Source organism: Corvus hawaiiensis, chromosome 8 (genome assembly GCF_020740725.1).
Source record: "Corvus hawaiiensis isolate bCorHaw1 chromosome 8, bCorHaw1.pri.cur, whole genome shotgun sequence".
NCBI classification, from domain to species: Eukaryota; Metazoa; Chordata; class Aves; order Passeriformes; family Corvidae; genus Corvus; species Corvus hawaiiensis.
This window is the reverse complement of record NC_063220.1, coordinates 24,102,498-24,119,366: the sequence shown is the minus strand read 5'-3', so window position 1 is coordinate 24,119,366 and position 16,869 is coordinate 24,102,498. Positions and strand designations below refer to the sequence as shown.

Sequence of the window (16,869 nt, the reverse complement as noted above, 5' to 3'; positions counted from 1 at the left end):
GTCTCTTTTAAAGTGAAAGGATTATAACACAAAACATGGTGCAGATGCTATATAGAATTACTGAGGTACATCTCAAGACAAGAATGCTTTTTCTCTTTTTTTTCCTGCTTTAGAAGAGCATGAGTAGATCTCAATCTGCTTCTAGGGAACCTGATTCCTCAAGAATACATTATCTGTCACTCAGGTTCAGCTGCTGGGATAAATGAAAGCTGTCTACTGTTATGCTCAATTGTCCTTGTGCTACTTCTTCTTGTTTTTCCTAACACATTTTTTCCATTTCAGGGAAAATCTAAAGGTAATAGTTTCTTTTCACTGAACTACATCCTGATGTTTGTGGAAAAACAAAGCAGAATTATAGTCATGCTTTCAGAGCCTAATGAAGCAAGCAGCAATAGAACTTAGATGTGGGTATTTCCCAGGCATACCATCCTTCTCCTGCATACTTGGCTACTCACCCTCTCCTTCTGCCTTGGGGAGCTGTACAGAGTCTGGAGTGCTGGCCTTGCCAATCCGCTCGAAGTTGAAATTCAGCATCTCTTTTGCAAGAGAGATTTTGCAAATGCAAAATAGTTTATTATTTTTGTTAAAACAGACAATATGTGATAAACAGTTTTATGATCATTTGATCCACTTCGACCGAGGATTAGTTAATTTCCAATAGAATAGGAGAAAAAGGCAACAGTATAATAAGGAGCTTTAAAAAGTGACATAGGGAAGACCTCAACATATCTGAATGTGATTGCAAGTATATGTTTGCATTCCTACACTAGGTAAGATTTAATTCTAGAATTCTTTATGAGTCACATAGTGTAGAAAGTTTAGAGATATTAAAGGAAGTCTATTACACTGAAGGGATGTTAGTACCTTCTGAGAACTCAAATCCAGCCTGAAAAAAGAGACAGATGTAACTCATTTAATTCTTTCTGCCCCTATAAAGCAAGAAACTGTGATATCAAAAGAGGTAAACAGGATTGCCGTTCTCTGAATTAAATCTTGGGAAGCAAACCTGAGGGTATCTTATCACAGTTGTCAGTGACAAAGCAGAGAGAAGGCCTGTAGGCCTGGTTGTACTGCTGCTATCATCTGCAAAATATCAGCAATTTTAAATGTCTGAAGTGCATGCTGTTTGTACTTTAGTACTGCATATACTAGTCCTCTATAACCATTGTAAAATAAGTCTTTTATCTTTATTTACTTCATCTGTAATCTGAAACAAACAGTGTTGCTTGCTGTTGTATGAATAAGAAAACAAAAAGTAAAGAACCATTAAAAAAAAAAAATCCATCCCTAAACTTTGCTTCATATAAAACTTTGTATTTATGTTCCTTCAGGGTCCTCTGACCTAACCTGCCCCAATATAATAACACAAGTAACATTTTTACCTAGCTTCTGAATAGATTGATCTGTGTCACAAATAAAACTTACACTTTCCCTTCTGTCCCAAAATACATTTGATTGGATTCATCTGGGGCTCCCCGGGTCCATCGACATCTCTCAACATATCTAGTCTAAATACTAGTGGCTTTGCTGCCACCCTGTAAAGCTACTGCAAAGCAGGAAAAAAAAAAATGTCCTCTTGTAAGCCTACATATAAATTTGAAAAGGTGTCAGAGGCATAAGATGTGCGATTCCATCACCACGTACCAGAACAACAATTCCCACTACGCATTTCCCCTCACGGTTTCCCTCAGAGTAACTTTTGGAGGAATACCTTGTTTGTTATTGCCATGTAGCAAAAGACAGCATGATGGCAGCTGTCAGTGCGATTCAGGATTTAGGAGCAACCTTAAAACACAACTATTTCATGAAAATCTTGAGGAGGCCCCCCTTCATCCCCACAGCCCGTGGCCAGGCCTTTAAGCGCGGCCCGCGGTCAGCGCCACAGATAATGGCGGGCGCCACAGCCCGTCACCCCAGCCCCACCTGCAGCAGGGCCAGGATCTCCTCACAGACCCACCCGGGACTTAAGGGAGGTGATATTAAATACTGGATATTCAGAATGCAGTACTGCACATTACTGCTCTATGCAGAGGTAATTATTTGCAGGCTGCACTATTACTTTTCTGAAGGAACACATGGGGCTACAGCACTGCAGCATCACTTTCCATTACGTTTCCAGAAAATATTCTCTCTTATTAATGATTGATGTTCAAGCTTCTTACATTCCTTATTATTTTTTGATTCTTCTGTTCAAGAGCACCGAGCTGGCCTTGCCATCACTTCATACCTGCAACATGATCAAAATTACCATGCAAGGGTGAGGGGATGCTGTGGGCCAGGACAGCCTCTGGACTGGCACAGCTTCAAAGGCCAGAACCAAGTGCTTCTTTTCTCTGCCCCAGAGAGGGTGGGGAGAAGACAAAAGTTGAAAAACTACTTAAGAAACCTCTCAAACCACACATCTACTGGTTATAGAGATCCCTTTACAAGAATACATAAACACTAAAAGTCCAGAATGACTGAGGATGGAAAAGAAAGGCATGTTACCTGTTACCTCTGCCACAAAGAAAAGACAGCAACAGGTCTTTGGTAGTGGATTTCAGTGCTTTAAAAACACTAAAATCATGTAGCTTAAAAAATACAGTGAGAAGAGCATAGCAACAGACCTTTCCTTTTCCTTAAAAGAGCAGAAAAGAACAGAGGCCCCGTTCAGGCTGTAAAGAGAATATCTCTACAAAAAGTTTTAGTTAGCACCCAGCACATCCAACACTTACATGGAAGGAGGAAATTCCAGCTTGAAAAGCTAATTAACTTCTCCTCCTACTAATGAACTTGATCTAACCCAAACCAGATTACCTGGTTTGATGCTCATAATTTTAACATACTGACTTTGAAGTCTGACTTCTAACAAGTTTCTAATATGTCAGCTTATGCTGTCCATCCAGGTAATTTTCTAATGATCCAAATCAATAGAATTTTTTTGCTTGTTTTAAACTGTATTGTATTTTCATGCTTTAAAACTGCCATATAGCTAGATCAAGGTACAGATGTCACTCAGTGCAAAATCCATCTCTTACAAGATAGCAGTCGCAATAAAAACACCTCTTCACACATACTGAAGAGCAAATAGAAGCACAAATAAACCACAGTTCGAGGGAATTGAAGCCTTTTAGACCCCTCTTGAAAAGAAACATTTGTGTAACATCAAGGAAATAGTTTTTGTTCATTCAGTCTTTTGTATCATTCACAGCACACACATACACAGAGAAGTAAACTATACAACTCTAAGAAGATTTTTATTTTACAAATCCTGCAACTCGTCCTGCGTGCTGTAGCACTCGAGGACTGCTTGCAGTGTCACTGACAGTGCTTCATTTATTTTTATGCTATTTACTATCTCGTGCCATCTACCTGAGACCAGAATATTGGGGCTTTTATTCATGCACATTTGTAAACAGCTCCCTGACTTGTAAACACTAGTTAACTGATAATAGTACTAACACAGAAGACACAGAAAATCTGTAGAAGAGAAAAAAGGTAGCCATCTCTCCTGTACTGTTTGGGATACACCATGTTTCAAGTCCCTTTAACAAGTATCATTTTAGATTAAATAGGATGGAAATTCATAATCCTAAACCATAACTGAGTTCTCAGACATTTCAACATGAACCAAGCTTTGCATTGCCATTATAGAATCATAGAATACCTCAGGTTAGGAGGGACGCACACAAGGATCATTGAGTGCAACTGGAAATCTGGAAAGCTTTAGTTTGTACCACAGTGCTTCACAGACCACAAAAAAAAAAAAAAATATTAGGGCACAGTGTATTTCCTTAAAGTGGTGTAAGAAAACGTAAATGGTTTGTCATGTTCATTGTGTTTTAGAACCACTTTCTTTTCCACCAAATCCATCCAATATTACTTTTGCAAAAACCATAGTGATATTGTTATTGTCTTATACCCTTGAAACATAAAATGTTTCAGCAAGTAGTAAAACCTCACTGTGAAAAGCAAACAAAACCTATGGCTCATTTCTATCATTTCCCCATCTGTTTAAAAATTTATTGCAGATTCTCCATTTTCAGTGATAAGACCCTACCCCCAATAGCTCACTGCTATAAAGCAAGGCTTCTGTTCAAGTAACTGCTTAGATAATCCACATTCAGAAATTAGGTGGGACTGAAAACATGAAGACAAGAGGCAGGTTGACATGCAAGATAATGGCCTGATAGCACCTTCCTTCCCCCTTTCCGCTACTGCTACCATTTTTCACATTTACTAGTCTTTTAAGCTATCCCTCAAAAACTGGAAGTAAACTGAAGAAGGAGGGATTCTGCTGCAAAACAGAGACAAGACCTGTGAAGAAAAATTAGCAGATGGCAAAGGAGAGGAAAAGGAGAGATGCACAGAGTTCTGTGGAAGGAAACTTGTTTCAAAATTCCCTTTTCTTACTGAGATGTTTATGGCTCTTGCACTTCAAGATAAACTCCCCATCTTACCCTCACAAACATTGTGCTTACACTGTAGCTCTGTAACAGCATCTTCAGCATAAAAACCAGAAGTTACAGGAATGAAAGTACATCACATTTTAGTTTTTAATTTAAAAAGTGAACAGAAGTGTTTGCCTCTCCTTTGTCATAGACTAAAAACAAATACCCAAACTCCAGCTTCTGACCACCTTTATTATTCTTTTTCTCATGCTAACTAGAAAGTCATAAAATTCATGAAACCCTTTGAAGCTGACCTCCTTCATCATATTAAACTTGAAAGCCAAATGCTATGGAGACGTTATAAAAGAAAAATCAGAGGTTTGTATTTCCTCATTCAAATGGATACCAAAAAAGCAACATTGTTGATTCTAAACAATAACTAAAGTGAAAATTTAAAAAATACCTGGCAATACTTGTTAGAAATCAAAAGCAGCTATAGGATCTCTGTATTGAGCAAAAAAAAAATAATAAAAACAGATGTTAGAGGAGACAAAATATCCTGGGTTTAGGAAATGAGACACAGCAGGGATCAAAATATTTTAATCGGTCACTACTTCTTTTCTGTTTTTTTCATTTAAATAATGCATTCTGATATTTGCAATCTTCCTCCCTTTGCCTTGGTGCACACACAGACACATCATTATTTTGTCTTCTTAATTAGCACATTTAAATGAATTTACAGAGGGACATTATACCAGCAACAACCCAGCTGCTAACACCAGAGTCCTCAAAAACATTTAGAAGGAACAGTTTGGACTTGCTAATTTATTTATTTTTTGCCAAAAGTAGTCTAGTACCAGCAGTTTCCTCTAATCAAGTTTTCCTTTTCTCAAGTGAACAAGTCCATGAAAAGCAAGGAAACTGGAGAGAAGTGCAGGCTGAGTAGAGGACATGCAAGAAGGGACTAGAGACTAATCAAATGGTACAATTGTACTTATTTCGGTGATTTTCTGCATCACTGTAGTCCTCTCCTCTGATGCAGCAGTAAAGCAGTTTCCCCATATTATTTTCTTATTGGCACATAGCTGGTACTTCCTGTAGCAAGTTTTATAAAATAAGATCTGAGCTTCTGTACCAAGTAATTTTATTTCTGTTAAAGAGGTATCATCTTCCAGTGGTACATATATGTCCACCACAGAAGTACACAACATATGAAAGCAAGCAGTAGACTCTGATAAAACAGGAGTGGAAACAAAATCTACAGGAAAACATTCCCAAAAGAAAAATCCAATTAGTATTTTTTCCCTTCTGATTAACCTAAGGCGAGCCAATTAAGCATCAGAAGTAAGAAAAGTAATTGAACTTACTGGAATGCCTATGTACTAAAGAAACATTTACTTCTGTCAGCAGAAGATTAAAACCAATTAGATTTGCAAAAATAGGTTTGAATTCCAGCCCTTTTCCCCTTGAAGAAGTCCAGTATACTTGGTGGAGTCTCTGGAGATATATAGGTATATGGAACCAACTTTCCTGACATGTAATTAAATTAACTGAAATGAATTACAGCTTTAAAATCTTAATAAAATAAAATAAATCCCAAACTAACACCATTTTTTAGGGTTCCAGTCTTTCTTTGTATCATCATCTGAGGGGCTTTCTCCTCTGAGCATCTGGGAGCCATCATGTCAAGCTCCGGATATTAAATGTACATGAAGTTCTCTGCAGGCCTAATGAGTTACAACAGAGGTCACATTCTCCGCTGCTCAAATGTAATTTGAACAATTCCTTGCAACAAGGATTGTGACACACCTGTGTATAAACACTTCTGACAGTAAAAATGATGGTAAATTTTGCTATTTCTCTTTTCTACAGGAGAAAGATCCAGAATAGCAACGTAGTTTCCTTTATCGCTGCTAGTGTCTGTAACTTTTTCACATTTACTGCTCTGAGTAGATTTTTCTGAGAAAGTTCCATATATTTTCATAGTGAAAACATAAGATCCAATACGTGAAATATATTTTGAGAGGTTGGAAACAATCCAGCTGCTTCCAAGTTGTAGTCTGTCCTAAGACTTGAGATAACAATAGGTTTCTCTAAATTATAAACAGTGTGTTGCTTTTTAAGTAACTATTTTTTTCTCTGCTATAGCAGTGAAACTAAGATCACCCCTCATATTTCAAGGAAAAGAAGAAAACATATTCAAATATTGTTAAATGAAATAAAACATTTCACATATGGATAAATGCTAGCTTTCTAGCATGGCAGGAAGACAAGCTGAACAGGATCCTTTCTGCCAAAACCATTAGCAAGTTGCCTTACGGTGATTGGCTTGGCTGCAAGTCTTAGGTTTTACGGGTTTGGGATTTTTTTTTCCCTCCTCTGCTTTGTTTTGATTTTGACTTGCTTTGAGGATAGAGATATTGGGTAGGGGGAGGATCAGGGAGTTACATTAATCCACACATAGCTTGTAAGTTAAGTCATTTCTTCTGGATATTTTGCTACTTAAGTACATCTGGCTTTGTTTAATGTCAGTTGTTTAACTGAACCACATTTTTGCTGCGGTTATCTACAATATAGTAATGAAAGCTTGAAGGAAGGCTAAACACAATTCATCCATTTCTGCCCATCTCATACTGCTTCCACAGTCATTGACAGGGTATAAGTGTTTTTGCCTCTTATGACTTTCCTGGAAACTGGCAAGACAAAAATATATTATAAACATGCACGCGCGTATATACACGCACATTTTCACACCACCTCTTTCTGGTTTTTAGCAAGAGCCCTATTTTTTTGCTGTTTAAAGAATTTTTCTGCATTCTCTACTATGTGACATCATTTGCCATTATGTATATCCCCTGCTGGAAAGCAGCCAGCACAGACTGTTCTGAACCCCCTTTCTCCATCTCACCACAGACTCAGTTTCAAGCCGTTCCTTGAAACACATAATCCTTCTGCTATTGTGAACTGAGCATTAGGGAGGAATCTGAAGCCATGACAACAGCTTGCTTCCTGAAGACTCTGCTCTGGGCCACTCCGGAGGCGTCCCCACTGCCCAGGCCAAACACCTCAATGCACTCACTAACACAGCTTCTGTCTATGGGGCATGGGATTTAATGCCCTTCATTTCACAAGGGAATCTTGAAGCGTCTGAAATTTGAGTTCCCCTCTGGTAAATGCATGGATGTTCAGCAGTTTCTATGGAGCTTGCCAAAACTTCTAAAAGTTACATACATCTTTCCAATTTAGGTAAGAGAAATTGGTATTTCTGACATTGTAAATTCTGGAGAGTGAAGATTGGGCAGAATTGTCTATTTACAGCATTAAATTCTTCTGTTTTGTCAATTTTCAAGTAGTTCAAATTGTAGAAATACAATCATATTTAAACAGAACAAAAGCAATCCACAAAAATTCAGGCAAACAGCAGCTTAAAAATAATGATAATAAAAAAAAAAAAAGGCAAAAACATAACAAGGAAGCCTGTCGCCTCAGGTTCTAATTTCAGTGGTAGTATGACAGTAGTCCAGAACACTGCACATTAACAGATGACAGGAAATTCTTGGATGCACAACATGTGATTCAGCCTGCAGAATTTACCAACATGTGGTTTCACTGAGACACTTGGCCTTTCTGAAAGGATCACCTACATATAAATCCCAAGTAATATCTAGGGTAAAAATTAAGAATATGGCAAAATACACACAACATCATAAATAGAGATCCAATCTTTTTCTAATAAAAGCAGTCTTTGTCTAACCCATTGAATATTTAGGATACTGATGTTTGACTTCCCCTTTTCCCCCCACTGGCTAGAATAAAGCACTAAGTGGACAAGAGGTTGTTTTTTGTGAGAACTTTCATGGTTTTAGATCAATTAAACTCAGAATAGAGACTTTCATTTAGATTCATGGGGTCACCAACTCGAAGATTCTGCATCTAAATATGATATTTCAGCTACTGAGCTAACAAGACAACACACAGAGCCCTATCAGTCAGCACGAACATTCCTTTTAAAAGTCATGTTAAAACACTCCTTCAGCAGCAGAGATAGGCTGGGTATTCCAGGGCTAATGACTTGGCATTTAAAACCAAACAGAAGTGGATAGGAGGTTCACTTTTTCAGAGCCTGACTCCTGGCAGCGTGAGCGAGGCGTGCACAGGGTGTTCTGCAAACTCCACTGGCTGCCTGGATTGTTTGTTCTCTCTGCGTAAACAGCACTGAAACGAGCACTCAGGAAACACAAGGTACAGGGAGTTGGTCAGGGAGAGAGAAAAATCAGGGTATGTAAACAAACTAATGAGATCAGTGCAAACAGCAATAGCACACTGTGTTTCAGGAACCTTATAACCTATTTGGTAATTTCAGGCTGCCCTTACAGCATCCCTGGTCTCCTCCTTCTCACTGGGGCTTCTGGCATCTAAGCAGCACAAGTAGATGAATTTTTTTTTTTTTTCCCTCCGTCAACTCTGGTTCAACCCACTACAGCTACAAAAACCCTCCTTAATAAATCCTGTAAGTTAAAAAAATGCCAGCATTAAAAGCTGTCTGCCATACTATACAATTGCAAGCACATTCTGCAATCTTTTCAGTGCTTAGCAAACAAAACTTATGACATATTTTATATTTGTGGATGTGAAAAAGAAGGTGTTCCTTGATATTCCATCTCCTTTTCCCTAAACTAGAATGCAGATGATAAGGGGTTTTGTTAATAGTGTTTCATTACATACTCTGTTGCCTTCGCTGACAAGGACTTCACATAATATTTTATGTAGACCAGAGGACTGGAGAAAACTTCTTACTACTGTAGGAATAGCATATCACTGAAGAAAAGGTCTTGAAGAAAAAAAAGAGGACAAAAAGTAAAAAACAGAACAAACAAATCGAACCAAACCGCACAACCCACCAGATCCCTGACAATGGGTGCTGTAGTTGTTCATACAGTTGTGCCATTTTCCTGGGGGGCCCATCTGAAAGCAGCAAGATCACACTGTAAAACAGTAATTTTTTTCCTGTACACTTTGCCAGTGGACCATATGACACAATGAAGTAATAAATAGAGCCCATGAGACCAACAGCAGCCAGAAAAGGGCTCCTGTCATTCTTCCCTGAGTAAGGGACATGACCAAGCCCATTCCACCCATCATCTCCACTTCTCCAGAGACAGGAGGACACAGATATGAAAGGTGCAACGACATCTACTGTTTCTAGTTAAAAGTGATTTTCTTTTCCCAAGAACAGGCACATCTACAGGCATAGAGCAGTAACATTTCAGTTTACTATGGTGAAAATGAGGTTTACTTATATCCATGTTCATAATTATTAAAAGAAAAATAATTACAGATTTTTTCCTTGTAGTATACAATCATGCTACACATGGAAAAGCATTTCCATTTACAATCTTCTGTTAATTTTGAATTTTAGACTAAATTCTACTCCACATGCAGATACACTCGCTGTCACTCATACTAAAAAAAAGAAAAAAAAATTAGCCACTGCATCCGAAACACTTACCAGCCAGAAATTTATTTCAAAATATTAACAACTTTAAATGATGTTTAGTCTCTGTACTCAGTTCTCTCTGAAACCAACTTCTTCACAAAAAGAAGTCTCTTCACATTTCTCTTTTTTAAAATTCATAAAAATTGTGTCTAAGTTGTCAATTTTAAGTGACCTGAACTTATTTACATGCACACAGCAGAGAACAGAGTGTTTATAATAGCTCAATACCGGCAGCCCCATGAAGCAAGCCAAGCATTCCTGCTGGTCTTACATATAATCAATGAGCCTGCAGTGCATTCACTGATGAATTGGACAATGAGACTGAGGGTCTGAGTCATATTCAATCAACTCCGTTTCCAGCAGCCTGTCAGGGATGATGGCAGATCTGTTTTGCAATGCTGTACACATCAACCCATTCAGAAGAATGTGTTTTTATATGTGTGTGTATAAACATAAGTGTGCACATATATAAAATAAGTGTGTTGGTGCATATATAAATATAAATTGATGGATTTGTTCAGGAGTACATTCGATGCAGCTCCTTGTTTGCCTTTTCTTAGCAACTGCATGTCCACCCAGAAGCCTTTTTCCAGCAACAAGAAAATTAAAGTACAGAGAAGCATATTCATAAAGCTGTGGCCGTTCAGACTGAAGATAAAAACATTACAAGATGATGGTAGATGCTCAGCTAAAGAGATGTGTCTCAGGGGCAGACCTCTAAATGGTCTATTAGATAGGATGAGATAGTAAATCTAATTTGCCAAAACGCAGGCGTGCTCATCAACGTTTCATGCTGTCAATATACCATGCTAGCTTGCAGCCTCGATAGAGTTCCCATAGTAATGAGCCTGAGAGCTTGGGAAGGATTTGGCTATTCTGTAGCCAGTCACCCTTTGTCTCACCAGTGAATTAGAACTCCAGAATGTGCTCCACATACTGGCTGAGCAAACAGCCCTTCAGGTGGCAGAGCTATGGCAACTGACCACTGACGTAAAACGCAGGAACAGTTCCAAGAAATACACGCTTCCTAGATTTTCTGTGCTGGAAGGAAAAAGGATGAAAGTAATATTTATCTTTTTTTAACTTTCAAGTTCCAAATATGGTTTCATTTGGAAAATGGACAGTGCCTTGGAAGGAGGTAGGCTGCATTCTAAGAAAGAGGCATTAAGAAAAGTAGTGCTGAGGTTTTCATTTTTTTAACTTGGGGATTTTCTTCTCTTCCTTAATGTTTCTTAAACTAAAGTTTTCGTTTCTTAAGCTTAAACCTTCACCAACTTCAGGTCCCAGATCTTTCTGCAGATCTGCTTATCAGACTTCAGGATTCTGATTTCACACTGTTTAAGGCAGCATCCACTTCAGCAGAATATTTTGAGAAATATTTAGCACAAATATAAACAAATGCTTCTAGCTGAACAAAAGTTGAAGGAAAACAAAAGAATAAATAGATAGAGAGAGCACACAGGGTACTGGAGTGACATGTGGTACACTGACCAGCTCTATCTTTTGTTTCTGAAGGATATTTTTCCAATTCCTTTTGGGAACCATAAGTGTGTGCTTTTGTGGCACACTGGTGCCAAAGTGGGAGAAAACGTCTTTCAGGAGCACAGTCTCACTTCTTCAATTCTACCTGCTCTGATACACATGAAATTCCCTAGTGAATTTACATAACCGATTAATCCAGCAATTAATTAACCCAAGGCCAAAAAAGTAGGTACTACAGGCAATGGAGGAGTGTGGCCAGAAGCAGACATATGTAGTCATAAACTCTCATAACCAGTCATTCATTTTTTAAAGCCTGCTGTCCATAATCCTGTCTTATCTCATTTCCTAAAACAAATCTGGAGAAAGAGGGTATCTGGATGATACTATTCTAGTCTTCTGGTTATCAGAATAGGACTCCTTTTCTCACTGTTATTTGACCCAGATGCAAATGATGGGCATGGTCCAGCAAAGTGATTTTTCTTTATCCCACATGGGAATAAAGACCCTTGAAAAGAACCCTTTTGGGAAGAAGAAGAGGTAAAAAAATGTTTCTACCTGGACAAATGCAAGGACTAGCCATTCTGATGCCAGATATCCAGGAAAGGGATGCAAATTGGATCCCCCACACTCAGCAGAGAGAAGTTTGTGCTCTAGGAGATACTCAGCTGACAGCATCTGTAGGTGTTACCACGGGATTTTCCTGTGAGGAGCATCACTCATCAAGGTTCAGTGTAGGGTTGTTTTGAGGTTTTTTTCACCTTCTGCATAACATCAGGTGTTAACTTGCAGGCCTATTGCAGAAAAGCAACTTCTGAATTTGTTGCCACGCAACAGAAATCAGGCTTGGAGCAGAGGTGGTCCTATGTCTTTTGACAATGAAGGTCCAGCCCTTATCAGTAAAAGATAAGGAAGCAAGTTATGGGGTATTTAGGTAAAACTGAGGACCATAACACTACAACATTATACATTAATTGTCCAAAGTGCTTCCAATAGCTACTGCAAATGGCTGATTTTAGCCTAATGTTACAGAGAGCTGTAATAACATTTAAAATGCATAGTCCTGGTCAAACCTGTATGGAGAGTCATATTAGCTTTTATGGATGTGTTGAGAACCTGACATTGCTTGACAATTATCTTGAAATAAAAAAACCCAAACCATTCTGGTGTCAACAAACTCCTTGAAGATTTGTACTTTTTGTATCAAGACACCATTTTTTTTCCCAGTAAAGATGGCAATCAACTTGATATAAAATCTTAAAGAAAGCAGTAGCAATAAATTCACGGCGTGAAATAAAAATCACCTGTGTTTCACACTTACTGAAAGGAATAAAAAAACATTTTCCCTCTACCTCTGACACTTTTGCAGGACTGAGTCAGTACAGAGCCTGTACTAAATGCTATTAAATGTTCTTTAAGGAAGAATCTTACATGTTTCACCAGGATGCTGTGGTAACAGATCAGAAAGGTGGCTCTTTCAGCAATGACCTGCTCAACGCGCTTGGAACAACAGCTCAGGTATCTGTATTCTCCTAATGACATTTTAACCACACAAAATGCTTTCACTTTACATTTTTTGAAGCTAGCACAGGTTTTTCAGATTCCACTGGGGTAGATTGAGAGCTTATTAATATATCTGAAAACCCAGATTCTGCATGCTGAAAAATATGCCAGTATATGCCATAGTATGTTATGAACAAAACAGTATTTCTAAATATGAAATCATAACCTTAAGTAAAAGGTGGGTTTTACTCTGTCTCATCCTGAAATCAACAGGAGTTTTAACAATCTTGAATTTTGCTGGTTTTACCAAAGCAAATAGTTTTTTATAAATTTAGTATGTTTTTTAATGCCTTCTCACATCCAAATAGAACACACACTATCTTCTCTTTGGGAAACCAGTGAAGGAGCCTTGAATACAAAAACACTTCCTGTACTTCAGTTAGGGACACCTCAGCAACGAAGTGGATACCGATTTTCTCAGGAGATACCTGAACTGTGGGGAGAGAATAGTTCATACTTATGATATCTCAAAGCAACAAAGCAAGAAGCATGAGCCATGGAAGGACAATTAAATAAGGATGTAGCCAAGATACATTTCTGGGTGAGCCCAGAGGAAAAAGAGAAAAAAGTTAGGTCAGACAAACTGTATAAATGTGGTCACAAGGAACTGTTTAGAAGCTACCTGAGGCAGTGAATAAGGTACAGATTTCAACTTGAAAGGTTTATCTCCAAACAAAACCTTAGGGTATGTGCAATAAACATGAGGTTCTAATGTTGAAATCCATTTGAAGAGCATTTGAAAACATCTGATGTTCATACTCCAGTTTTCAGCAAGGCTCCAAAGCTTTGATCCTGCACTTTTATCTTTACCTGTTCTTCACTGAGTTTGTAAGAGCACTTATTTTTCTAGTGTACATTTCTCTGCCTTCTTTCTTTCACTGGGTAGCTGACTCCTGCACTTGGATTGAACCATTTCTTGTTATTGGCTGAATTGAGTTTGCAGTTTGTTCTTTTCTGGCACAAAGCACTGCCTCTTGTGTATGTTCATTTGTATGCAGCCTACCCAAGCCTCAAATATCCACCATCCTGCTTTTTTATCCCCATTTTGGATTGTGTCACAATTCAGTTAACACAGGTACAGCAAATTTGCTTCAGAATCATTAAAAAATTCACGAAGCCAAATTACCCCAAATAAATAACCACTGAAACCAATGTTCAAATAATTGAAATTGTATATAACTAGCCGTGAATTCCCAGTGTTCCTAAATACCTGGGATATTGTTTATTCATTTCATGATCTACTTGTCCAATTAGATTCTCTAGCCCTATACCCATAGCTTGTTGGGGAATTACTGGTTATGTAGGCAAACACCAAAATCTGCCATCATTCCCATTGTATCTAAAATACAATATTCCATGATTTACAATGAATGATGCCTGAAAACTAAAACCTGCCTTATGAATTTTCATTTCAGGGCATTTCCCTTTTCACCTCTTCCCCTTCCTTAATTACAGCTAAAGAAACAGATACATTTGATTTTTTTCAATAGAACAATTATAAAATTAGTCAACTGAATGCTTCAGATTCTAGGCATGAAAACTTATAATTCTTTTGAGTTCTTTGTTCATTTTTTACATGTGGGGTTTTTTCCTGTTTGCATTTAAGCTGGAATACTTTAGTGTGAAACCTAGCGTATTTCTAGTACTGCATCACATCAAGATTTTTTTTTACATCTAGAACAGAATTTTGTTTCATATTTTAACTGTTTTCTAGAAGGCATTTGTTATAATTTTCTCACCCCAATCAGCAATAGAAATACCATAATGCTATAATACTATAAACCAGTAATTACAGTTTCTAAATAAAAAAATTATTAATTTTTCACACAAATTTCACAGAATACACCTGGTTTGTTTAAGTCCAGAAACTGCAGCTACCACCTTTGTAAGATGACAATCTTGGACTAATTTTGGCAATCTTGCAACAGACTTGATGCTAACATGTGTTTGAATTGTTCTGCTACGGGAGGCAAAACGAGGCATTCCGTCCCTGTGAGAACTATGGATGTACTAACCAACAGCTGTGGCACCATAAACATCAGCTGCAGAATGAAAAAGCCTGGTGCTGCAAACATTACAGTCCCAGAGCTGACATCCAGGGAAGTCTAAGGTGAAGGAAATGCAATGGATTTCACAGTTGTGCAGTCTCAAACATATTAATACTTTCAATTTCAGTAAATGCAAACTTGCTGCCTATATGTAAAAGATTTTGTTGAGAGATATGAACTAATCATGTCTGTCACTACAGTAAAAGCAGAGAACCTTCACTAAGAACAGAAATGACTCCCCAGTCATCAGAGTAGAAAGCACACAAAGGTTTAATGGTGTCAAGAAGCTATGGAGCCTGTCACACTAATAGTGTCACACTGATCTGATAGTAAATGATAAACATTTGATTTAACTACTCCATCTACTGGCAAATAATTATGGCTAGTGTGTAGAGATATAGGAGTTGCTTATATAAAGCTTTGTCTACAGAAAAGACTCAGAGGTATTTTTCTCTTCTTTGAAAAAGTAGCAAATGCATTATCTTTAGTGTAATTTCTTTCCAGTTTCCATACACTGTGGTTTATATTAATACCATGTCCCAAATGGCACAGTTCCAAGCTCAGTTTTACTTGAAGGGTGTGAAGAATTTTTTTATCAGTATAGCTCATAAACACATGAGATTTATATGACCTGTATCATGATATACTTAACTTTTATTTGTAGTCCATCCAGTTGATTCTTACTTTGATTGCCTGGGAGCACATTAAATCTTACGGCAGATTACACAAACCTCCACCTGAACACCATCACAGCCAGTGTGTTAAGCCACAGTGACTTCACAAAGTACAGATTTTCATTTCTTTTCTCTTACAGGCATTATAGAGTAGCAGAGGTCTGCAGGAGCATGTACCAAAGACCAGAGATATACAAGACACAATCCGAACACAGGAACTGGAAACATGGCTGCCTGTCTTTCCTTCAAATAATAGTCTCTTAATACTTCATCTTCTGTGAGATGTGATGCCATCTCTGGAATCTCATCTTTCCTACCCTGAACATCAAGGCACTCATAATTTTACATGTGTTATATTTTTAATATAATGACTACTATATAATGCCAATAACTCTACAGTATCACATGCAATTAGTAAAATTATCTCTTCAGTCTTTGCCATCTTTACTTTCTAAGAGTCCTTCATGTTCCTAATTTTTAGTTTTCTAACATAAATTGAACACAACAAAACAGGCAATTTCCTTCACCCCATGAAGGAACAGAATTTGTGAACCAGACCAAACCCTCTTCTACACCCCTGGCTAGCCTCCCAGGAAAATGTTGCTTTGGTATGGAGACCACAAACACACTGTCATGCTTCCCTCAAAAAGGTCCAGAAAAGGTTTGCCAGAGCTAGGGGAGCAGATTTTGGGAGGAGAGGGGGTGACAGCTGAAGCACTCTATAGGTCATTGGTTGCAAAGTTAAAACCAACAGCCCACCCCACAAGAACTGCTGGAAATGTGGAACAGCAGGTAATAATGGGCTTCTACCACTCCTGAGAGGTTTCAGCCCTCACAGAAGCGTGGCAGTCGAGTACAAACAAGAATAATAGAAGTAGCTTTTATCTTCTATATCATCTCTGGAGACACTTCTGCAAGTCCTGAAGCTTCAGCTTAGATAACAAAATTAGACCTTATAAACACAAAACAAAATTCTATATCCACACACCACCATCTGCACCCTTTCTTAGAGATAGGGTCCATGAAATCAAAGTTTTAGTCACAAAAATTTTAATTTTTATCTTATTCACTGTCCAACAATTTTCCCTAATGCTATTTACTATGGATAAATACATCCTTGATAAGAAAATTGCAATTTGAACATACTCACTGTTACCTCCACAAAGGTGACAAAGGTGATAGTTTGAGACCAAGAAGTACCAACTCAGTTATGTATTTTATTTCACAGCTATGCTCAA

The 16,869-nt window shown here is 37.9% G+C and overlaps 1 long non-coding RNA gene across 1 annotated transcript; it reads left to right on the top strand.

The window, feature by feature from the left end:
• Window positions 1–10,924: 10,924 nt before the first annotated feature.
• LOC125329188 lies at window positions 10,925–15,857 on the top strand. The gene is made up of 3 exons (XR_007205079.1): window positions 10,925–11,005; window positions 12,790–12,864; window positions 15,772–15,857. It is a non-coding gene; the product is annotated as an uncharacterized LOC125329188 (long non-coding RNA).
• The last annotated feature ends 1,012 nt before the right edge of the window (window positions 15,858–16,869 follow it).